Genomic DNA, 25191 nt, shown 5'->3' on the forward strand with positions numbered 1-25191 from the left:
TTGTCTGAAATGTACTGCCAGCGTCCTGTCTAACCTAGCGTAAAGGAATGGGTATACGTGTCTTTGTAACTGGAAGTGTGTCGTGATGTCGTGGAACCTGGTCATAGGATCCTCCCACGCCCAGACGTTTGCAGTACCCCGCGGAGGCTCTTCCTGCGATGATTCTCCGAGGAAGAGAAGTGGCTATAGAGAATGTGGTCTTTTCGGGAATTCAGCGGGCACTTATTGCTGCTGGCGGAAAAAAGCCGAGACATTTTTCCGTTTTATCCAACTTTCGCAGACCGCCGGAGATGTTTTGGTTCGATATTGTATTGTGGAATTTTTCTTCTAACATAATTCTAATGCAAGGTTTCCCTATACAAAGTTACTCACAGAAAATTTTAATATTTTCTAAACCACCCTTACATGATTCACAACTTGCGTTTTCTCTAGCAGGTTTTTAATTCAACACACACAAAAAGACTTCATTTGAAGTTTTCTTTAGAGAAATGGCCATGGTGAAGGTGCCTATTACGACTCAGAATACCATGAAGACCCGGAGAAGACACCGGCAAGCCGTTGCCGTCTCTTTGGTCGTGGTTTTCCGTATGGCGTTGCTTTGTGGAGCGTGGTATTCGGACACCAACGACATCTACAGGCAGTACGGTGACTGGCAGTGGCAAGACGCGTCGAGCCCCGAGTTCTTGCAACTAGCCACCGAAATAGAGCTCGATGCAAACGACGGAAGGAAGAACTACAGCGTGGCTAGCGAAGTGCTACGAGCCTACGTACAGGTACGAATTTTATTTGTCGATTGTCAGGAATTATAGGTTGCCTAGTGACAGGCACACTAACTGTCGTATTTGTACAGCGTCCTCAAGGTTCAACTATCGCTAATTTTCTTTCTAAACTTAGCCTAGCTACGCAAATCTTTTTTGTACAGGTGGTTTACACACTTCGGCGGACACAATGTACCTTCAGCAAGTTGGTTACTTATAATTCATTTTTAAATAACTGATTTTGCTTATGCTGTATGCGTTTACACAAAAGCTTGAAAACTATCGTATACGAGGACAGCTTAACTTGCTTTGACACCTTAAAGCGCTTGTGCTCAAATACATTCACAATCAAATTTGCCGTTCAGTTTTTACTTTCGTATTCAGGGGTTTGAGCCTCAACACAAAACTTAACCCGCGTGTGACGTAGCCCATTCCGTGCAGCACGCCAGTGAAGAAGGCGGGTGGAGCTGATGACAATTGCGCTTCTGCTGTCGGCTTGCAAAAACAAGACTGGCGCACCACTTTCCCCAGAAATTGCGCTCGTTCACATAGTGCGGGGATGGGGGGGGGGGGGGGGGGGCGTACATATATATGCATATATATGGAGCCTCCCCCCTCTGAGTGCAAAGCTAGTGTACTAAGCGTTCAACTTGATTGTCAAATGTAGGAGCACAAACACATCAGAAGCGTCAAGTAAAATTACCTACACCTTCAATACAGTAGTTTTAATATTTGTGATGTAAACGCGTACCATTAGCGTGAAATTTAAAAAAGCTAGGAAGCTTTTTCTTAAATATGTACTTGCTCACCGTCCTTGTTCACGAATACTGTGTCCGCCACAGCACATACACCACCTGTGCAAGCCCACTCAGAGCTAGCGCAGGTTTATAGTTAACATAACCAACACTTTACCATTGAATATCTTGCACATCGGAAAGGGCTGAGAAACGTTGAATTACATTTAATTACGTCTCTCAGAAAGCGCACCTATATAAGAGTAGAAGTACGCAAATTTTTCACTATTTTCATGTCTTGCCAGGTGACAGTGACAGTCAAACGTGCGAATTACTAGAATGCTTGCTGATCAAGCACCGGACGCTGTTAATGTGGACTTTAGTCCCTGACTCTACACTAACGGCACGTTTCAGTGTTCATTTGTCACTGCCTTCGCAGTGATTAAGCATGTTGAAAGGCAGCATTCAAGCAGCATTTAGAAACTGAACGAAATCTAACAGGGATATTCACGTTTCACGTCTACTGTAATATTGTAGTACTGTAGTAGTGTATTCTGGTGTATTATAATTTATTATTACTATGCAGAGAAATGTTCTATGTTTATACACTGTATTGTAGAATCGTCTATTCTGGTGAGTAAATGTCAGTTTCTCTCTTGCACGATCATTGTAGCATTGCCTGGAGAGCTATGAAACGACATCTGGAAGGTACCTTAACCATGCGCTTCTTTAGGAGTAATACTTCATTTCCTGGGGGCTGTATGTACATCCTGATCACAAGCGTTCCTTCATGGAAGCAATCACTTTGGAAACATAGCAAACTACTGATGTTATTAGTTTCCAGCTTACATCTGTATAGAAATATACAGGTTTCAACTGCAAGAATAAGGATTAACATTTTCATGCGAGAAATTCAGAGGCCAACTGCAAGAATAATATACACCAGAACGTAGCACGGCGATCCTTCTCTAAATTATTATTACATTGGCGTTATTGCCAGTGGTCTTTCTTTTTGGTCTCTGGTGCTGTCTATATGAGGATGAGGTGTGTGGGAATAGCTGTAAGCTGGTAGAAGCAATTATGGCAGAAAATCAGCGTCGCCATGCTTCGCCATGTGTTTTCTAACGAATTGGAGAAAGTTTTCTGCATGCTCACTTCTGTGGTGTTTTGTAGGCTCGAAAGCTTGAGTACAAGAGCTAAATTACCGTTCATGGTTAGGGGCGATGAGGGTATGTAAGCGCGCATAAGTCCAAAGAGTTGAAATAATGGCATCATTTTTTGTGCGTATGATTGACTAAAATTATGCCAAGTTGTCATGCAGGGTACTTGCTTTGGCCTTGTCCCACCTAAATACTACAAATGTTGTCTCCCAAGCTATATGGTTTATATTATTGGATTGTAGCACGAAGTTGCACACACAGATTAGAAGACAGGACGTGTGTCAATCTCATGTGGTGCCTTTTGTTGTTCGCTTTTTTAGCTTGCCTATTTCTTGACACATTTAACTGATAGTCTTTAGACCTTGCCATGTCCGTATGCTGCGGTATTTGCAATCACCTATATGTTGATGTTTTCAATGAAGATTTAGCTAAGGGTCAGCGCTCGTCCTGTCTGCTTCTAGTCTGTGTGTGTGTGCAACTTCGCCCTACAATCCAAGGATATGTTACCGTACCAACTCCCCCTACTTTCTATCCTGTTGCAATATGGCTCATGCAAGGTTGTTATATTGGCTCACCTAAACATTATCAGTGTTGCCTGCCAACAGTATTGTTCATAATGCTTCGAGTTCAAACATTTGATACATCGATGTCAATTATTATGAATAATATACGTCTTCTTTCAAATCACAGGTACTGAATGGATTAAGCTACAATCTCACCTATGTTGCTCGAAAAACAAGGTGCCCCACAACTGAGCGCTTCGACGAGGATGTTTGCACGTCTGGCATTCAGCATGTAAGTATCCTTCACATGGTGCGTTCTCAGGAACTATGTTGGGTGGCTTTTTTTTTTTAGCACCGCGGTTACTTCATGAAATACATTGCTCAAATAGAGAGAGAGAGAGACAGCTTTATTTGCCACTGCAGGGTTGGAAGTTAGGGCAGGTAGGCCTAGTGTGGCTCCCCGGCGGGGGCGACGTCTTGGGCCCACAAGACCAGTGCCATTGGTCAGACACCAAAGAGGTTGACATTACTTGCACGATAAATAAGAATGCGCATTTGACACATTACAAAAACTAATTAATTGCGTTTTTTAAAGTGATCACTTTACGGCACGTATTCCAAACAAATTATTGTCGGTGTGCTCACGAGCCGCGGGCGTATTCACTTAGAACGAATTCTTCCCGAAGTGTGCAACAAAATACTTTAGCGGTCCGGTTACTTTCCCCTTCAATGCGCAAAGCGGCGTTTCTTTAAATGGTGAGTAGAAGAACAGTGCACATTTACTATAAGTTTGACGGTGCACTTCCCGAAACCGGTGCTACCCTTAGAATTTATTCCAAGAGTTCCAATTTATTGGAACACTTGGAATACTCTTCTAATTTATTCCTTCCAGACGGGCAAGTGCGAAAATCGTAAATCGCAATATGTGCCCTTAAGGAATCAACTAAAACTTTATTCAGGGAAGTTTCGTTAATCAGATAAATTTGCATTTAGATTTCTCGTGCAAGTAATGTCTATTTTTTCGAGAAATCTTGTTCAAGGATAGGAAATGTGCTACCGGAGTCCGTTTTTCGGAAAACAATGTATTCGTTGTCGAGTTGCCACCACTTTTCACTATCAGGAATGTATGTCTATAACCTGTTTCTAGCCTACTCGAGACTTCCAAGCACTGAATTGAGAGCATCCAGCACTTGCACTGCACTTCGCGCTGACGGAGTATGCTGGCCATTCAAGAGCATTCTAAAAGTATTCATCAGAGACCGGAGCATCCTAATCACTTCCCGGTGTTCTTCGGGCAATTTGTCAGGAAGCCGCGCTGTGCACTCTATAACGGTGCGCCGTATCACTTGACGTGGCTTCGGCTCCAGCTGTGGGCATTGGCTGTGGCTTCGGTTGTGACTTCCGCTGTGGCTCTGGCTCAGCCACAGCATTCCGTTTGCATTGAAGGCAAAAGGACCGCGGTTTACTTTAACGCTATACTGCCCCGTACTGCACCGTACTGCTAACAATCACTGGCCCCTCGGTCTTCCTAGGTGACTTCAACGCGCGTCACCAGCTATGTGGACGCACCAAGATTAGCTTCGGATAGCAGAATTACGACAGCCCAATGTATCGGAGGGGCACCAACGCACGTCACCAGTGCGCGAGTCTGGAGCTCCAGCTGTTGGCGCGGAGTGACTTTCTGATCACCCCTGGCTTGTTTCACTCTTGGAATAAAATCTCTCGTACACGTGTACACCTTTTCTACACAGGTTGAAGTACACAAACGCGCATGTCAGTGTTTCAAGCGTTCTAATCAAATTCGGGATACATTGCTTTAATTTCTGGCGGCAAGGTCTCTCAAATGAGTGGTTTAAAGGGATTCTAAAAAGAATGCAATGAATCCGTTTAAACTGATAAGGTATCGTTTCAAAAGCATACTTCTTCTTATGCAGTAATAGCGAAAATAGAAGTCAAAGTTAGCTTTTCTTTTTTTAATTCACATCGAATCCCGAGCACCAATACATCACTGTGGCGTCATGAATTTCAAGATTATCTTGAAATAATTGTTTATTTTATTTTATATTGTATTTTTTTACAAAGACCGTTGTCGTGGAAACTTCAAGGCGGCGTCTCCACGAGCCTTTCGTTTATGCGTTTTTGCTGGCGTCGCAAGGTATTTCTCCTAGTAAGACTGGCGTTCTTAGTATCGTAAAGCGTAATTTACCGATACAGGATAAAAGGCTTCCTGTTACTATCCCTTTAAATATGTATAAAAATCAGGAACTTACGTGAAATATAATAGTGCAAATTAAAAGAAAATCTTCATATGCAGCTATCCAGTCAAGCACACAGTAAATCACGGCCAAAGTACAAATGAGGCATTTATTTATTTATTTATTTATTTATTTACAATATCTACAGTGCCAGTGTGGGGCATTAGCGAAGGGGAGGGGGGAAATATTAACATCAAGACAAAAAATACAAATACATAAAGCACAGATTGGTAACACGCCATTTGGAACTGGCTACAGAACAACAACTCTATAAACTGCAAGGGCAACAAAATGTCAAAGAGAGCGAAGCACAAATCTCTAGGCAGAAGAAAAGAAAGTTTAAGTGATAATTTTAAACTGTTCCCAGGCTGACTTCAAATAAAACTTTGAAGCACACGTGGGAATGCTTAACGGGAAGCGGAAACAATTTCCTGGGTGACCTTATTCCACTGTTGAATTGTTCATGGGAAAAATGAATATTTGAATAGGTTTATCCCGGTAGCAAACTCGCGCACATTTAATGTGGGATCAGTACGGGCAGATATACATGCAAGCTCCAGCACGTAGTTTTTCCTTGTGAATGCCCGTTGAACAACGAAATATTTTATAAAACAAAGACAAGCGCAAACATTGGCCCCTGTCTTCAAGAGGAGGCCACCCTAACGTACTTCTGATTTGGAATCATCTATTAGAATAGTCATAATCGCCTCTGACGAAACGAACCGCTCGCAACGGCACACGCACCATAGCGTCGACGTTAAGTTTAGTACAAGGGTCCCAAGTCCTACGCGCGCATTACAAAAGTGGGCTTACATTCTACATATACAGGGTTTCCTTTCAACAGTCTGGTTCTTGTTTGTTGCACCTCACGCAGTTTAGTGTTGCTAGCCTTCCAAGCAATGTAATCTATGTGCGCATTCCATGTTAAGTAGCTGAGAAAAACAACTCCTAGGTACTCATATTCCTTCACAAGAAACAACTGTGTTGCGCTCATGACATTACTTGCCGTTAGGGGCTGCTTTTTGCTCATGAATCTTAACAGATTGCATTAAGTTCGCAAAAGAAAAAGACATCATCTATTTATAGCATCATATTGAGAGATCTATTGCGGCCAATTTGGTGAAGCTATCAGTTGCTCCTATCCATAAATCGATCCCGCGTTACTTTATTAGTAACTGCCATCCTTTCGCTCTCACCTCTGTGTGCAGTAAAATTCTAGAACATATTTTATATACAGGAGTAGCCAAGTATATCGATGCAAATTCCTTGTCGAAACCATACCAGCACAAATTTAGGAAAAGTATATCGTGTATTACACAATTAATAGCGTTTATACATTATTTAGCGGCAGCACTTGACGATAATACCACTGTTGATTGTATTTTTTTTAGATTTTTGAGAGTTTTGAGAATTTTCATTCCTTTTTTTTCCCTCCCATGACATATGGTTGCAAAACTTGCCAGCGTTGATATTAACTCGCCATTAATTGCTTGTATTGCTGAATATTTACGAGGAAGGCGTCAGTATGCAGTTCTAAAAGGACAACGATCTGGGATAACTGATGTCACGTAGGGCGTGTCTCAGGGATCCGTTTTGGGTCCTCTTCTTTTTTTTACTTTATGTAGATGAAATCCATAAAAATGTTGAATCACACATCGAGCTCTTTGCAGACTGTTCCATATTGCATAGAAATATAATTCTGAAAGTGCCTTAACTGTATTTCAAAGAGATATTAATGCAATAAACGCAAGGGGTCAAACATTCAGAATTAATCTATATTTTAACTCAACAGTGTATGAGGCTCTCTAAAAAAATGCACGGGTAAGTTAGATTCCACAATAAATAATACTAAGATATAGTTTTTGAATATAAATAGGTATACATTTACTTTTATTCGTATTTCACATGGCAACAGCACATACATTATACTGTAAATAAAGCATGTCAGAACTTAGGATGTTTACGTCAAATTCAAGCGCATTCTCTCGGCAAACTCAGGAAGTATTGTACAAATCATCCGTTACATCTGTGTTACAGTATGCGTGTCGTGTGTGGAACTAAGCTGTTGCGGCTGATAAGGAAAAACTGGAAAAAGTGCTGTCTATGGCAGCAAGATACCTATATATATATATATATATATATATATATATATATATATATATACCCTATATACTGACGCATGATAGGCAGTTTACTGTAGGCAACAGTAGAATGGGAATCTTTATAAAGAACAGAAAAGCGTCGCTTCGACTAAAGCAATAGCACAACAAATATAATTCCCGAACTGGTGTTCCCTGTAATGTATGCATTTTCCGACCACACTACAAATCAGCCCGCCGAGATCACGAACACAAGGCACGAGAGTACAAACATAATGCGTCGGTATTTGGGATAACTTCTTTACCAAACGCAATCCGTTAAGAGAGACACCTACCTACGCTGTTATAACTGTTTCTTGCAGTAACAAGACCTTCTCTTCCTTGAAGACGGTAGAATTTTGGCATCACTAAAATTATAATAAAAATGCCCGCTAAGTGGGGATGCTTAACATAGATATTTCTTTCTTGTTTCTTTTTTTTTCTTTTTGTAATGATGCGACGGAATAATAGCATATTCGTAGAAACGCTGTTACAATATCACCCGATCATGCTTACTGTCATCTCTCTCTGTATACTATAGTTGACACATATTGCTTCTTGCTATCGCACTGCGGCCTGTACTTATGCTGCGTTGTTATTGTTTTTGTTTTGTTTTTCGTCTTTAGAGGTAAGGATTTTATTTTTTGTGGGCTTGTACATACGGCTAAAGGATGTGTGAATACTCGTGTCTCGTTTGCATGTATTAGCGCTTGGTGGGCAGATCCTAGTCGCGTTTCCTTAGAGTCACTGTAACGCACCTTTTTCTTACATTGTCCTCTGATTGCACGGCACACTGAAAAATTAATGCCTGTTTAGCATTTTTACTGCAGCGTGATATCGTGTGTTTCTTTTGCATGCACAGTAAGTCTAGTTGTGTGTTGGTTATTAAGCGTAGTCTCTTTTGCTTATTATGCCCTTGATTATTTCGTACTTCATGTCTTGTTTCGTACCAACCGTCAAATGTGTGATTCAGCACACAAATGTTAACACAATGTTATGAGTGTGTAGTATATTCAATGTATGTATCTTCAAAATATTGTCTACACCTCCCCCCCCCCCCCCCCCCTGTAATGGCTGCATAGGCACCGTCGATAACAAATAAATAAATAAATAAATAAATAAATAAATAAATACACATTGTGACAAACCGCGTTGAACATACCGAGTGACTGAAGTTGTCTACTGGGCCAAATTGTCCCTTCGAATTCGCATCATCTTAAGGCTCAATTTGTGCCTCTTTTAGTACTGCCGAACACTGTTCAGAAAGCGGCAGATGTGCAACAAGAGAAGGCGTGTACATCCATGCCTAAGTTCTTCTAGAAACCCAATTTTCATTGTCCCGAAGGAAAACGCGCAGTGAACCATATTCACAAGGCAATTGCAAGGTGAATTATTTTGCATTATTGAGACCTTCAAGTCAACAAAGGCACAAGGCCAATGAAGGCATTGTGCCTAAGGCTAACTTTACGGCAGAAAAGTTTGTGAAATGCACTTCGGAAGCCTAGAAACTTCGTGACGTATTTAGAGAACAATAACATTCCGGACACTGTGTACTCTCTTTTGGCTGGAATCAAAATTCTGCAAGACTGGAATCAGTTGTACGTTTGTGTAACTCTTTTCCTTTCGTTCCTACAGGAAAAAGGAAGATATTGCAACGCCCTCGTCTGGCAGGATTATTATGCGTCTATTCGCGAAACTTATTTCTACAAGTGTGACAACTTCTGGTCTACTACGTACGAGTAATTTCTCACATGTATATATAGCCGTTCGCTCATTGTCACTCGGCAATAAACTGTTCGAGGCAAAAGGCGTCCTCATTCGATACTCATTCCACCAGCTGAGTAATCCGGCTAAGTTCCTGTTTGGCATACGAAAGATTCCTTAATCAGTGTTCCTCACCTTCCGCTGGCAACATTGGGCGTTGAAAAAAAGAAAGATTGTTTAAAGGTGGGATTCAGCCGTCGCCTCGCCGCCTAGAGTGAAAGAATCATGGGCTGAATCCTCAAAGTTCGTACTTCATAAGTGCTTTTTTTTTTTTGTCATTGGCCGGTCGCCTTCGCCAATTTTATGTCTAGCACAAGGATTGGCTGAAACCCTTACTAACAGTTTTAGCGTAAGAACTTTTGGTGAATACGGGCCCGAATTCTCTTCTAGAAGCCCGTCATGAAGGTGTCGGAAGTTTTTTGGACAAATCTCTTGGGCCGCTAACACACAACCTCACTGCCTACACGATCGAACTGTAAATTCGATGATCACTGGTACAAAATGCTGGCACGAGCCGTCGTGCTCAGATGTGAACATTTAATGACCCAAGCCTCGTGTGGGAGCTCAGGTAAGTGATGCACGAGCTCATCGGCACAAGCTTGTTTTACACGCCAACTGAAAACATATTTTGAATCACTTCAAATCCAGAACCAGCGGTGGAAGAAGACGACGGCGAACGCGCAAGCAGTCGCACGAGCACGTCTCTGTGACCACGTGACGTGTTCAGTCGGGGACGCACTGGCCACACCCTCAGTCAGCTAGAACCGTGGAGCAGCCGCGTCTTCAGGGAAGCGTGTTCGTATCGCACCCCAGAGGCCTGGGCTCCATACCCACCCAGAGCAAAATGCAAGAAATTTTCGTTTGAAAGCCATTAATTTGTTCACAGGAACCTGCCCGTGAAATGTGACATCCATCCGAGCATTTGTTAATGTGATTTTACTCTTTACGGCGTCGGCCATTTTTCGTCACGGCACTGTTTCACCAAGGTCACTGCCAAGGGCACACAGACGGTTAAGGTTTTCGCGTTAATAATTTCTTGTAACCACGAGGTGGCCGGACCGCTTTGTTACTGAGTACATCATTTTGATAGCCGTCGTTTGCAAATTGTTCTGCGAAACGCGAATGTATTGAGTTCGAAATACTTTGCATGAATTCACATATCAGTTCAGAGAACACATGCCGTAAGGAATCGTTGCTTGAATACAAATTCAATGTTCTCTCTCATATTACTCACTATTTTATCTAGTTATCCATTATAACGAGTTACATCAAATTTTTGCCAGCATAGTTGTTACTTCCCCAGATGACCGGTCTACCGCAGCTAAATGAAATGGGGCAGAACCCATCTCAAGATGACTGTGTCATTGTGAATGTGATTAGCAGTCAAGCAATGTAGCGACACACCTTATTGCTGAAGAAACCTTTTCAGCGCAGACCATGTTAAAATGCGCATTGTTTAAAATGCCCCGTGTTACAGCAGTGTACTACGACTGGCGCCGGCGCGTTGTCGCTCGGTCTGTCGCTTCTGCTCTAGAACAGTTTCTTCTGGCCATCACCTTGTTTGGCGGCGTATATCGAAAGCGTCCAGCTTCAGCGCATTGCTGTGCGACGGCAAGGTGTCGTGCGGCTCTTTTGCACGTATTGCTTCGCAACTGTCGCCCAGGAATTGTTGCTTAACTTCTTCTTGGCCAGCAAAGTGGCGTCGAGCAGCTTCGGCGCGGCGTTGTTTCCGTTTTCCTAGCACTGCACCTGATAATACCCTCTTATGGCATGTCACAACTTGCAACGGAGGCTCTATAACCCGTTTTATATGTACTCGGGATAGACGTCATAGCGGGGGCAGTGTGCAGCGGTTGCATTTTGTTTGAGTAAGCTTCCTCTAGCGCTATTGCTTCGCGAGCGAGAGCGAAGATTCAGGGGCTATAGATAGCAGAGAGCAGCAGCACTTCAATGTGGGGGAAGTAACCTAATAATGTTAATCGCATTAAACGCTCATTCTATTTCCTCGTAACGTTCGCCCTTCTGCAATAGCGCTTCTCTGCTGCCCCTTGGTCATATTCATTTCAACACCTGTAGTCAGGCCATGTGTACAGGCTCGTTTGGTTATATATGCGATAACTATAACACCGCATGCCAGCTGTATCTTTTGGGGCCAGCATAAACTAGCTTCTGAGAGCATTCCTAAATATTATGTTGCCGGAGCAAATGAGCAGTACATGCGATACTCGATGGCTAGACATTCTATTCCTCGCGTGATGCTTTTGCAAGTTCGCGCTCACGTTACGGGGGCTGTACACTGCCGTATGTTCGGGTATTTCAATAATTTATACACTGTCGTTCCGGCAAGCGCAGTCGATAACGCGAGAGAATGCGGAGGTTTCATCATGCAAGGAAAGTAGTAGGGGTAGTAGGGTAGTGGTTTGCTCATGCGTGAGTTTTTCCATTTATGCATGCGTGATACAGCGCTCGTAGCATGTGCTTCTTCTTTAACGTCCAGGCAATTTTGTCCTCGCTGTCGGCAAATATGCACATGCAGCAATTCGCTCAGCTAGCTTCAGTTCTTCCTAGTCAGCTGACGCAAGAGTTTGAAAAATAAATCTCAATGACAGGGACATTTTCGTTTTGAGCAGCGAGCCCTAATGTACTGAAAGTACTGCTATAGCTAATTGCGAAACTTTGTTTTGTTCCCATTTTTGCTATTTATCCCCACTTAACTGCTAACAAGAAATCCCTTTGCAGGTGTGGGCTGTGGGGCCACTTTCTGAATAAATGCCTTAAGCTTGTACTTATTTACGCATAAACAGAAAGGAAGTGCGCATACGTTTGAACTTTTTATTCGTTTTCTTCAGCCTCACACTCAATAGGTTTGATATTTGGTCGAGCAAGTACAAATACATTCGTACGCTTTGAGCAACAAGCCGGCACACAAGATAAGAAAGGGACGAACTATACTGGTCCGTTCATTTTGTTACCTTGTGTCCAGTCTTATCGCACAGTTGCTACGATTGTACTCGCACTGAAGTTTGACATTACGCTATGAAAATTCTTTTTCTTAATCATTTCTATCCATGTTAATCAGCATTTTGTTTTTCGAGCGAGTTGCGTCATTCATAGCACCTTATCTCAAAGAAACCAGGGGAAGATAACAGAAGCAAATATTTCCAATCTCGCGACTTGATTCTCTAGCCAAAGCTGTATAGTGGCATTTGGTCTGCTGCAGACATGACAGAGGTCGACCGTGATGGGGATGAGATCTGGTAGGAAATCATAGTTTTACAATGGTTATCTCACCAGCAGACCCTTACAAACCATCCTAAATTAGTGCTCTCATACAGCAAGATTTGTAGTTTCAGTTCTCATACGAATGTAGTTAGGATTCACCTCTGTCCTCGAGACAATAAGTTAATAAGTCCTTTTCTAAACCACCAAAAAAATACAGTTCACGGCGCATTCGATTCCAACGATAAAATAAGAATAGGGGCATATGTAGCGAAGCCCTATCAAAGCACCCTTTTATAGCTCGCAAACAGCTGCGTTAAATGTTTACCTCCTTTATATGGAACGCTCTGTTTCATCATTTTCAAAGGAAGGCGTTTGCAGTTAACTTGTAGCGAAATCTCCACGAAAGAATAGGGCGTGACCCATATTTGTGAATGTATAAATAACCAAACAAATCAAAAATTGACGTTCGCGTCTTCATCGCTGTTCATGCGCAATACCTAGTCCCAGCTTTATCGACACAGGGAAAGAAAACAAAGGCAAGGCCAAGCGATCAATGTACGTTGAGGGACGAATATCGGACGCCATAGTTATCCGATGAAGGGCAAGTAAACGTTTATTGTCACCTAAAACGTTATTGGGTTTTCGATGCTATTGCCTGCTCCTACAGTCTTTTGAATGCGTACCACTTTGTTTTAAATTGTCATCTGAATTATTGCTGAAACGTGATAATATCGCATGGTTTTGTTCCAGGCCCTAAAAATTCGGATATTTCCATCATTAGACCATTTCTAAAGGGGCTTTAAGTTTAATTTGGCACGAGATAACGACAATTTAAGTAGTGTTTACGTTAACACCGGAGTACTTCATTTCTAATGTTTCCCGTACACCACATATTTTCCTTCAACATCTATGTGCGCAGACCTGTGAAATGCAAATATCGTCGCGGAGCACTGATTACAACAGCCATAGTACACAGAAGTGGGCTCCAGCTCGCCTTAAGTGAACCTGAACATTGTGCAGTCACCGTGGTACGCTGTCTACAATGGCAAAGAAAAGATTTGTGTGCCTTGTTCCACGTCTGCTTTCTCCTCGTTTTATTTGCGTCATGGCTGCTTTCTTTTTTTCTTTTTTTTTTGATCCAAGCAATGTTGCTAGGCAAGGTATCTCACGCACCGCATCTCGCGGATTCTGTATGTTTCAATTGCAAATTTGTATGCTTTGCACATAACACAGAATTTTAGGTTTGTAAAGTTAGTCGGCAATCCTTTCACAAAGATTTTTACTCTGCGCTCATTTGGCATCGCACGGCAAATGGATGCGCATATTGATGCGGGCACTGGTTGCCGACTGCTGGCACATATCGTTCATGGGCGAAATCAGGAAGGTAAACGTCCCGAAACTGCAAAGCGGATACGAAGGAGGTCGTAACGAAGGGCTCCGAAATAATTCTGACCACGTGGTGCTAAAATGCATGCTACGCGAACATTTTTGCACTTGTCCGTCATCGGAATGCAGTCATGGATGCCGGAAATGGAACCGCTCGCCGGGCGCTCCAGCAGCAGAAAGCCATATCCATTGAACCACTGCGCCAACTGGTCAGGTACAAAAAAAAAGAAACAGGCAAATTCGTAGGACAACTTATGCACCTCCACGCTGACTGGAATTTTGAAGCCTGCGAACCGTGAGCGAGGCGCGAACAATGCAACAAAGAAAACCGGTTCTCATTCCAAATTGACAGCCCAAGTCCCTACAATGCGTGCGTACTACGGAAGGAAGTTTACGTTGCTTGTTGAATGCGTTCAGCACGGTTTACCTAGTTCTTGCACAGACCGAATTATTTTATGTCTTCGCACTGTCTCTATGATGCCGAAAGCGATGGTGCTTCCTAGGTGCTTACAGGGTTAAAAGGTGCCTGTCATGGATCTACCTTCAATACCGTTTGCTGGTGGGTCGGTTCCTGATGCATTATTTGTGGCAGTGTTACGGCACAGCTATTGTCCTCAGGTTCCTTAGATCAGCAGCCCACCCACCATACAGCCAACAGAACTGACAGCCAGACTGGTCGGTCTTGATTGAACTTTGAATTGACGTCTCTAGCGCAAGAAACAGCACGGACGCCAGAGAAGCGCTGTCCGTGTGTGCTTCTCTGTCGCCCGTGTTGTTCCTTGCGCTTCTGGACAATTCAATTCAAATATGAATTCAAGAATGATCGCTCTGCAGAGCCCCAGCGTTAGATTCATATTCAAGCTTCGAAATATATCTTAATATGTTCTGCAGCAGTGAGCTCATAGGTCACATCATAGAAAATGTATAAAAGCTACAAGATGTAGGAAAATATTTCAATGTGCGCTCTAAATTTTTCACGCCAGGCACGACAAGGCTACACGAAGATGTCCGAAGCGTTCGTCCACGTGACCCATGTTACTCTTTCCACTGGTTTATCGCGCACGTCGATTCAGTTATTTCCCGCCTTCTATATGTTCTGAACCCTTCATACAGGTCGCGTATCGCTGAAGGCTCTCGCGACTAAGTATTTCAGCAATTGTTTAGAAAAGCTGTCTGCCGGTAAACTAAGCGTCAACGTAATGACGTAGAAATATCCTGCGAAATACCCAAGAAACTCAATGTTAAACTCAAACTCAATGAATAAGTCGACTCTAAAACTAAGAAGCCGTGCAATCGTGTCACGCATGGGAATTCTTTACGGATCTGACCTTGCTATTATAACACCTACTCTACCTTCATCAAGTAACAATGAACCAGCGCATAAAATTGTGATTATCATGCGCATAAAAAGAAAGCACTATTACCCTTAAAAAAATGTGAAAAAACAGAAAGTAAGAAACTACAGTTCTAGCTCAGTGGCTTGAAGGGCCCCTACTTCTGCACTTCTAGTACGTTCTCGTATGGCTGAAACATTAGGCTGTTTTAGCAGAACGTTTTTGACGGTCCGCTCCGCTCAGCGGGCTAGTAAAAGCGCAAGTGCGCATGCGCGACCCGTTCAGCCGTGAGCGGGCGAGCGGACGGGAGCCCCCTCTCCGCTAGAAAGCTTTCTCAGCGGAGCGCGGCGAGCGGGTGAAGCGGGTCTAGCGGGTCTAGCGAAGCAAAATGGCTGCCCCCAGTGCTGCTAGCCCTTCAACGAGCTCGTTTGAATCGGGATTTGTAAAGCGCAAACCTAGAGTACACTTTAGGAGACACGAAGATCTTCTACTTCGGGAGGTTGTGGCCATGAACCCGTTCCAGAACCCTGCCATGTGTGCACGTTTGTTTATGCGGACCACGTTTTAGGTGTACTGAAATAGCAATAAACCTTGCCTTGGCTACAACACAGCGTCACGGCTTTGTTAATGTAAGGATTATATATATATATATATATATATATATATATATATATATATATATATAAGAAATCAAAATGCAATGCATTGCGTGAAATGCCTTCAGTCATTTGAGTAATTCCAAATATATTATTTTATTGTGGCAATTCTTACAACTTGAGTATTATGTTCATAGCGGTTTTACCTTCTGCGGCAAGGTGGCGCGACAGGCGAGCACATGCCTTTCGGGCGCAGCCGGGCGCTCCGCTAAAACTGATTCTTCGTCCGCCGCTCCGCTAACTGTGAGCGGGTACGCGAGGGCGGAGCGGACCGTCAGAAACGTTCTGCTAAAACACTCTATTAACTTCCACATTTCTGGTACGTCTTGACCGTTTTCTCGTTAAAGGGCCCCTGAAACGGTTCGGACAAATTTTGTAGACGCGTAGGGTACAGCTAAAGTTAATCGTTCGCACCACAATTTGTGTTAAACGTCTCATATTAGGAGAGCTACGGACGATTACAAGTTGCCCTCCTCCACAGTCATGCATTTTCTCCTCAACTCGTTCGCCGAGTGATCGGGGCTAAGCTCCGCGTTCACTGGCTCTGTGTCATGATGGCACGTCGTGTCGTCGACTTCCGGTTCTCTAGGAGCGAGCGCGCGAAGCCTCTCCAAACTCTCCGCCAGCTGCTTGGCAGTCGACCCCAAGCGAGAGCTATCGAAGCAGCGTGTGCTGCGAACAGTCTGTCGAAGTGCCGGACGTGTCTGGTATTCCGGTAACCACAGGCAAGCTGGGCATTTCGGCAGATGGCTCGAGGCATAAACTCAAGCTGATGAAGGAACTTTAGCGTAGACGTACGTGGGCGGCCTGATCGGTCTGCACGGTCCAGCCACTTGTTGGCGCAGCGCTTACCCACCCAAGCAAAGCGCTAATATTGCTCTAACCAAGTGCAAAACATTTTAAACATTTACAAAACGTGTTGATAATTACACTGCTGCGAAAAATTTACATCAGCAGCAAAGAAAAATACATTTGGTTACTGGTACTGTGTATGGTTGAGCTCTGTGCCACCAGGTGGCTGCACCGTGCAGACCATTCACATTTGCGCTTCTGCTCATCCCTTTAAACGGCAGAGTCAAGCGGCCAGACCCTGTCCCCTTGCGCTTGCGTTCGCCCTAATAGCGGACTCGCGAAACGCTATCGCGTTAGTAATCTTCCGGTGTAAAGTGACGGCCGCAAACGCGCAAATCCTGGCGCCGATCGGATAGCGGCAGTCCGATGCGCAGCAGCCAGTTCGCTCGTCTGCTGCCTTGCAGAGTGACACGATGTCGCAGCTTGACATATTGCCAGTCGCTACGTTTGCAGTCCACAACGCAACAAAGTCGAATCATAGTGCTCGCGAAAACACTGAGACCGACTCTGACCGCGGAGCTCTCGTCAAAATGGAGTACGTCGTAACACAAGCAGACGACGCTTGCTGTGTGCCGGAAGTGCTTAAGTGTAGTGAGAAATGTTCTTGTGCATTTTCTTTCTGTTACTTTCTTTTTATAGAAACAAATTAGCTAGCATTCCAACTATTACGAACATTATTTGTTTGCCATAAAGGCGGAAAATTATAGATGATACGCCCTAGGCAGCCAATAAAATAGCTCGCCCTAATGACGTCATATGGGTGATTTACGTCATATGGGTAGTGGCGGCTAAAAATTCCGCCGAGACGTGTGCTGCGATCGGCAGCGATGTACACTTTTAAAACCTTGTAATAAATTATACGCTTCACGCGGAGCACTTAGATGCGTCAATTAATGATCAGAAGGACCTACTCTAACGACTGAGTCCGTTTGAACAAAATCGTCAAAATCGTTTCAGGGTCCCTTTAAGGTTGTGTTCTACGCTGGAAAAGGCAATGGTCAGCATAATAGGGATACTACCGATGATGGTCGCTGTATACCGGGCGCTGCCTTGCTCAGCTGAAAACGCCCCCGCAGAAGCTCCGTGGAAGGACATGAACCTCAAGGACAACGAAACTATAATGATAGCGCAACAAGCTATGGACTTTGCCAACAACCGAGGCTTTCAGTACCAATACGTCTTGGAAGTGCGGAGCGCTAAGTTCTCGGTGAGCTTTGGCCTGCTCTATTTTATTCCGCCTCGCAGATTTATTGCGAGCAGTCTGTTTATTTATTCGAAACATATCATTAAAGTCAGGTGAGAATGTGTACCGGAAAGAGACATTGTACTTTTTTAATTAACGATTACCGCTTCTTGTAGAGCAAGATAGCCCAGGAGTACGTATAATGTTCCAGTTCAGACAAACGCACTATCGGGGATAAAAATTTCAGGAAACATATCATTGATAGAACACAAACAATTCACTATAAAGAAATAATTACTAGATCACAGATAATAAGAATTAATATCACAGCTTGAAGGGTCTAAGGTGAGAGTGCGCATATATGCATGATGTCGTGACAAACTTGTGCATACGCATTTCACGCAATTATACCCATCAACAACATTCTATATCTCAATTGTCAGTTATGGGCGGTGGGGGGGGGGGGGGGGGAGGGGTTTGAAGGTGGTTGAGGGTAGCATCTAACTAGTGAAGATCTTAGCGAAAAAGTCTTTAGGAAATGACGACGGCGGATGCTTCCCGTGCATTAAATTTGTGCATGTATATGAAATGTCGCTGCCACTGTATACGTTGTCACGTGGAGTGACGTATGAAGAACACAGTAGCAATACTGCGAAAGACGAAATTAATTTTTATTGGGCGAACTGTGCCCTCAAAAACAAGCTACACTTACAGAACGGCGACAACGGCGAACACAGTCGGCGACCGTCAAAATCTGATCAGCGGGTCTAGCGCGTCGGCTTTTGTAGATCAGTCGTCGAATGTTCCAGAGTAACCGCTGGGATCCGCGTGCCTTCCACAAAGTTCTACACCATGCGCGTCACGCATACATGCTATCAGAGAACACAAGGTTCGGCGACAACAGACAGCGGATAGAGGCATCGATGACATTCTGGAAACTTCTGATACATGTAGACGCGTCCTGCGCTGAGTTTCTTAGACGTTAAAAGCGCTCACACTTAAAAGATAAACGAGTTCACGTGTCAATATGTCTTTCTTCGACGTTCTGTGTTCAAGGCATCTTTGCCGACAGAAAAAACGTACATTTCAAATAAAACGCTACCTAATATGTGCTGAACCATTTCATCCAATTGTTTTAGCCAAGGTCACTTCATGATGGCTTTTAGCACGGCGCGATTCATTACGTCGTGCTCCGTTTTCAAAGGGAAACCTAACGAAAGATGGTTTATGCCCAAATTTTGAACTTGCGAACACATGATCCTTCTCAGCCTTTTTGCTGGTTGGCAGAACCATAACGAAACACGAAAAGCTTTATGCCTAATGAATATATCTAGGAGAATGCAAGAGCATTTCAGTGACACACTGCGTTATGTCATAATTCATCTATGTTTATTTCTTTATCGCGAATATATCTGCGACGTCTAGTGCGACTTGGGCTCCGTACATGATTCACTCCCGATTACAGGGAGCTTAGCGGGCGCTGTGCAAAAGTGCGTTACCTGTCTGCCTTCTCGATTTCAAATTTTGCGTGAATCTTGCGAATACGTCATCAGTTGCGCCGCTACTCCCTGATGTGGATAAAATATTTGAGCTATAATTTATATTTAGAAACAAGACATTTTGCCGATTGGGATGCCTACAACGCGACACGTTGAAACTATTTCGTAAAGGCTGGGGCTGACGTTACAACTCAACTTCATTTATTTTTACGGGCACATAAGATGTTGTGGAGACGCACCGCCTGATTCTGGGTCAGTAAGAATATGCACCAATATATATTCTAATCTAAAGACTGCTGAGAAGTTACTGCTGACGTCGGCCCACACTAACCAATCACTGCAATTTCGCAGGAAGAAGGAGATAAGCATTACTACATCCTGACGTACACGACAGTCCCAGCGTACTGCACTACGTCCGCCCCGTTCGTAAGGGAAAAATGCAAGCCTCTGGATTACCTGGTATGCGAAATTGGTAAACGTGTAATTCGCGGTTCATTTGCCTTTCCTGAGCGGACGCCAAAGTCGGGAACTGAAACAGATATTTGGGAAAGTCTATGTATGCAGCAGTAGTCACTGTTTCGTAACTCTTGATCTAGTTCTGCGTAGGTTCTACTGAGAAAGTGGAACATGTTTGAAAAAATGTTCCAGATACCAAGTAGAACCTACGCGTAACGAATTTGGCTGAAGCATGGCACTTCCTTCGATGGAGTTTATTGTGTATGTTGCTATGCATCGCTATTATTGTCTTTCTGCATAGGCACCACTGCGCAAGTCTGACATATTTAGTAAATTTTTGCATTTGCTACATGTGTGGCTCCACCTGAACTAACATACGTTGCTACGAACTCTGTGGCAGACGGTAGGCGAAGAAAGAAAAGTCGCACTTTCGCCTGAAAGGAGAAGCAGCGGTAGCGATTGCAAAGTTTTAGGCAATTGTACGAATTGATGTTACTGATTTATCAGCCGCGTAAATTGCAGTCAACCTTCGCCTACTAAATAAACAAGCACGATGTCGCGTGCGCACAGCACAAACATGAAGCCATCTCACTCGATGATCGCGAACGCTTGTTTTCTCAGCGCTGGCGTGATAAGAAGTGCCAGCAGCGCGGGAACGAACGCTTCGCGCTTCCGCTCGCTTCACCGCATCTCAGAAACTGACAGCGCTGGAAAAGACAGCGCTCGTGAAGCCAGCAGTTATCCAAGGCTCGCCTCTGGCCAACGCACCAGCCGCAGATGACCTTCGACACATTGGTGCTCGGGCCACCTGTGTGCCAACCCGCGCGGGATGGCCATATGCAGCCACGGCCGAACTCCTGCCCCTCAGCCGAACCAGAGGAGAGAAGCCAGCTGGCCGGGCCTACCGCTCGATCGCGTGTCCTCCAACATTGAGCGCACATCGAGCCACCATCCTTCTCTGGCAACGCTCACCTGAATGCCCTCCCACCTGCAGCATATGCGGCGCACGGCCCAGTCGTTCTTATCACACCTGAACTTTGAACGTAAAACCACGGCCATGGCGTAAATTCGGCTGCAGTGTCCGCAAAATTGCTAGTGCAAAGCAAGTAAAGAGTGTGCGCAAATTTTATGTTGCGAAAACAAGAAAATGAAGGCGATCAATCAACTAATCAAACAAGCACAGACTATTAGGGAATCACGTGTCTTAAGCAGACCTTTTGGCGAAATCTGCTGTCACTACAAGGCTCCAATTGCTGCAATACTGCGGGTGACGTAGAAGAAACCTGACATCAATAAAGAGCGCAAACAACAGACACAGAACAAATAAAGCGTTACGTTTTGGGCGAGTTGGTTGTACATCGTTCGACGTCCTGTCTTTGTACGTGTAAAACTCTAAAAAGAACAAAAAAGGACTAGACACGTTCAAGCACTATTGTCAACTCTTTAGTCTTGCATATGCGCTTTGCATGTCCTAAAGATAGACGCCCGCTGTCAAAGTAAAAACTGCCCAATCGGAATAAGACCGTTCCAGATGGAACAGGCATAGCTTTTTGAGCGATACGCTGTTGTAACCATGCGAGCAACAAACAAGTCGATGCTGGGTGGTGAACTTTAACACACAAAAGACGGGCCCGATGTAGAACAAATCTGACATAAGTAGGCTTTGCGAACGTTTGGTTGGTTTATATATGACGTGAATAAAGAGCGGAAACAAACATACACTGCACTTAAGAAAAGGGTAGACACTGGTGTCCTGGCCGTATATACTTTTCAAGATAAGGCCCGCGTGGCCGCATACGCCGCCGCCGCCGGAGTAGAACGCCCGCTTCCCCCTGATGGCTCGCTCGCAATGGAAGACACCCCGCCTTACTCCCCGCCTCCCATTCCTTTCTTGCGAGCGCAAGATCGAGGCCCAAACAATGAAACGTTCCTTTCCTTAGAGCGCTTCCTAACCTTACGTGAGGCCTCCTTACAGCGAAGGACCGATGGAGGAAGCAAGCGTACTCTGAAAACTGCCTTCATCCGTCCTCACGTAAGGAGTGGTTGCCGCATGCCTGGGTTCGAGATTATCTCTTAAAAGCTTTACGCGAATACCATTATTCAATAAAAAAATGTTGTATCGTCGCACAATCTTTAAACTGAAGAGCTAATATACAGAAGCGTGGACGCTTTCTTCTAGTTTCGTTTACTAAACTTAAAAAAAGTAGCGCATTACAGTGCAAAACGATGTACTCCAGCAACGCTGGCATGCCGGCGTCGTGCAACGCCTAGCAACGCCTAGCAACGCTTCCATGTCGCGCGCGTGACTGAAACGAACATGCCTGGCAAGACGTACCGTGCTCGCGCTTCTCCGCAGGTGGGCGACTGCGCGCATGCGCAAGCAAACGTCGCGTGGTTAAGAGGAAGCTTTAGCTCGGGCCCAACTCCGACGCGGCCTATTCAAATACATGTAAAAACGCAAAAACGTTTTCCTGAGATAACCCCTGAAACGATTTTAATGAAATTTGTTGCATTTGAGAGAGAAAGTTAAATTCTAGTGACTGTTGGAAGCGGAATTTTGATTTAGGGCTTGAATTTTGTTAAAAGGATTTTCAAAAATTCAGACGTATGAAAAAAATACAAGCACGAAGTTTACAAACTAATAGCTCTGCATCAAGAACAGATATCGTGGTTCTGTAAGTGGCATCCATTAGACCATTCAAGGCGGACAAATTTGATATGTCAGTTTACATCTTACGTGAATTTGTTACGTTGTTTACGAGGGTTCTGCAAAAGTTGTAATTACACGTTACTCCATTTTTTGAGGTTCATGTGTAACATATCAATTTTGTCCGCTTTAGATGTGCTATCAGGTACAATTTACAGAATTGCGATATCATTTTTTCTTGCTGAGTTACGGAGTTGTAAACTTGATAGTTTCGTTTTCCGAAAATTTGCGTTTTTTGCCAAATTTTTATAAAAAATTGTCGACCTAAATCGAAAATTAGAAACCAACAGTCACTAGATTTTCAGTTTTTCTTTTAAATGCAGCAAACCCCGTCAAATTTGGAGCAGTGGTTGCCGAGAAAAACGAATTCTCCTTTTACATGTATTTAGATAGGAGCACCCGAGCTAAAGCTTCCTCTTAAGCAGTGAGTTGAAGCGCTCGTTCAGGGTCAGGAGCGGCGTAAGGGCGCATGAAGGTAGCTTTGGAGCTACCTTATGCTGAGGAAGCACCAAGGAAGCCTTCACCGAGGGCCCATCAGTAAGGAAGCTTTCAGAGTGATATAAGGTAGCCTCACCGCAATGAAGGCTTCCTTACTGAGATAAGGAAGATTTCATTGTTTGGGCCCGAGCCACCAACCTTCTAGCCTTAGCACGCTTTCACTCGCACATACAGCATAAAGCACACAGCCGCGATGTTATGGCACTTGGACTTTATACAAGACATCACCGCGATGGTGACGCCGACGTTGACGGTGGAAATGCGCCGGGACTGTCCATATAATTGCTATCACAATAAAAAAGAAAACTTTATTTGTCCCCCTTTCTATTCTGCTGCGTGGAGCAATACATGCAGGCCAATGGTGGGCCACGGTAGAACCTGGTTCAGGCGTAAGTGAGGAACCTTGCCACGGTAATTGCAGATTCTAAGCCCGATTGAGCTTGTTCGTTTTCTGTAACCATAGTCATAGTTTGGCCCACCGGAGTGCAACAGCAAAGCATACGCTGTGTAATAATTCGCAGGTATATAAGCGCATCCTCACCCCATCGGTGACACTCAAGTGAGAATGAAGCGCAGCTATAGCATGTAACTCTCCATGAGAATGCAACATCATTGCTCTGCCGTTAACCGTGACAATCACAAATACGACAATTCCGTAACATTGCGCGCAAACGCATATCACAGTTCCGTAAACGGCATCTGCTAAAGCATCCGAAAATGAAGATATACGAGAGTGTGCAGCTTGCGCAACATTATTACATTGATGGCGATTTCTTCGCAAAAGTTCTACCCGCAAATTACTCGTGCACTTCAAAACTGCACGTGAATTCTTTTTGTTTCAATTTAAATGCATCAGTAGGTACAGTTTACAGATTTGCGATGTCACTTTCTTTTTTTTATATATTTTCTGCATAACCCTTGATCCTTCGTACTTCATTTTGACAGTTGTCAACAATTCTGGTAGAAAAACCGATATCCTAAACGAAAAGCGTAGTTCCTACAGTCAGTAGAACATATCTTACTTCATTAAAAGCGGGAGCAGTCATCAGAAGTGCAGTGCATTCCACAAAAAAAATGATCTCTCAGTTCAATTGTGCTTAGATAGAAGTTCCTGAGGTAACACTTCCTCTTAGAAGGCCTCCGTCCAGCCGTCCGAGCCTATTTTCTTTGGCAAACATGCATACGCGTAGTGGGACATTTGTGTAGTCCATTTGTCATTGCAGAAGTATCTAATTGCACCTTCTGTAACACATAATCGCTCACACGAGTAAGTTTTTCTGTTTTCTTTTTCTTTGAAGGCCAGCGACGAGTGCACTGCTTATATGTTAATGGTACCCAAAGAAGAATTCGTCCAGGTGACAAGAATGGAATGCCACGAAATAGAGCCACACGACAGTCATACTAGAATAAAAGATGAATAGCCATTCCTTCCGGCTTTGGGTTTTTTCCTTTCAATATTGTAATGCGTTCTCTGGCTTCAGCCCTGAATATATTCTTAAGGAACAGCAGCAGTTTATCATTAACTGCGTTGATGCTGTAGGACGTAGCGAAGGCTGATAGTTCGAATATTTCCTGAAGTTGGGGCTGGACGTTAAGTGTAAGAGCGCCATTTCCAAACAAGCAATGTGTACAAGAATATAGAATGCATATTATCGCACATCATTTATCTCATACTTGCTCTCCAAGATGAAAAAGTGTTCGAGAAATCTTGCACAAGAATGCTTCAGTAAATTGAGAAGGAATAAAACAAACACATAAAATCATACAAGATGCAGACTTGGACAGGTATACGGCTGAAAAAGGCAACCTGCGCATTCGAATGCAACCGGTGTCGCGCCTTCTAATGAATGAAATTTGGGTATTTATCGCAGAATTAAGTACTTCGTACAATGCTGCGAGCGCGGATAAGAAGCTTAAGAAGGGTAAACGAAATTTCTACTCCTTTCCGTGAGACTCGCTTTGCACTACGTTCGGAAAACCTCAGCGGCGCATACGATGGCAATCTTCAGCTCGATTCAAGTCCAAAAGCTGTCGTAGCATTTAGAGGCTCCGCATAATATTCCCCATGAGTCCTGGTTTGCGTAGC

At 43.9% G+C, this 25191-nt stretch overlaps 2 long non-coding RNA genes across 2 annotated transcripts; both read left to right on the forward strand.

The window, feature by feature from the left end:
* The first annotated feature begins 527 nt into the window (after positions 1–527).
* On the forward strand, positions 528–9343 carry LOC126534063 (uncharacterized). The gene is made up of 3 exons (XR_011895491.1): positions 528–773; positions 3343–3447; positions 9184–9343. It is a non-coding gene; the product is annotated as an uncharacterized lncRNA (long non-coding RNA).
* Positions 9344–12941: 3598 nt separating this feature from the next.
* On the forward strand, positions 12942–24532 carry LOC126534065 (uncharacterized). The gene is made up of 4 exons (XR_011895781.1): positions 12942–13135; positions 17720–17969; positions 19796–19903; positions 24404–24532. It is a non-coding gene; the product is annotated as an uncharacterized lncRNA (long non-coding RNA).
* Positions 24533–25191: the final 659 nt, after the last annotated feature.

The sequence above is a fragment of the Dermacentor andersoni genome, chromosome 7, assembly GCF_023375885.2.
Source record: "Dermacentor andersoni chromosome 7, qqDerAnde1_hic_scaffold, whole genome shotgun sequence".
Taxonomy (NCBI): domain Eukaryota; kingdom Metazoa; phylum Arthropoda; class Arachnida; order Ixodida; family Ixodidae; genus Dermacentor; species Dermacentor andersoni.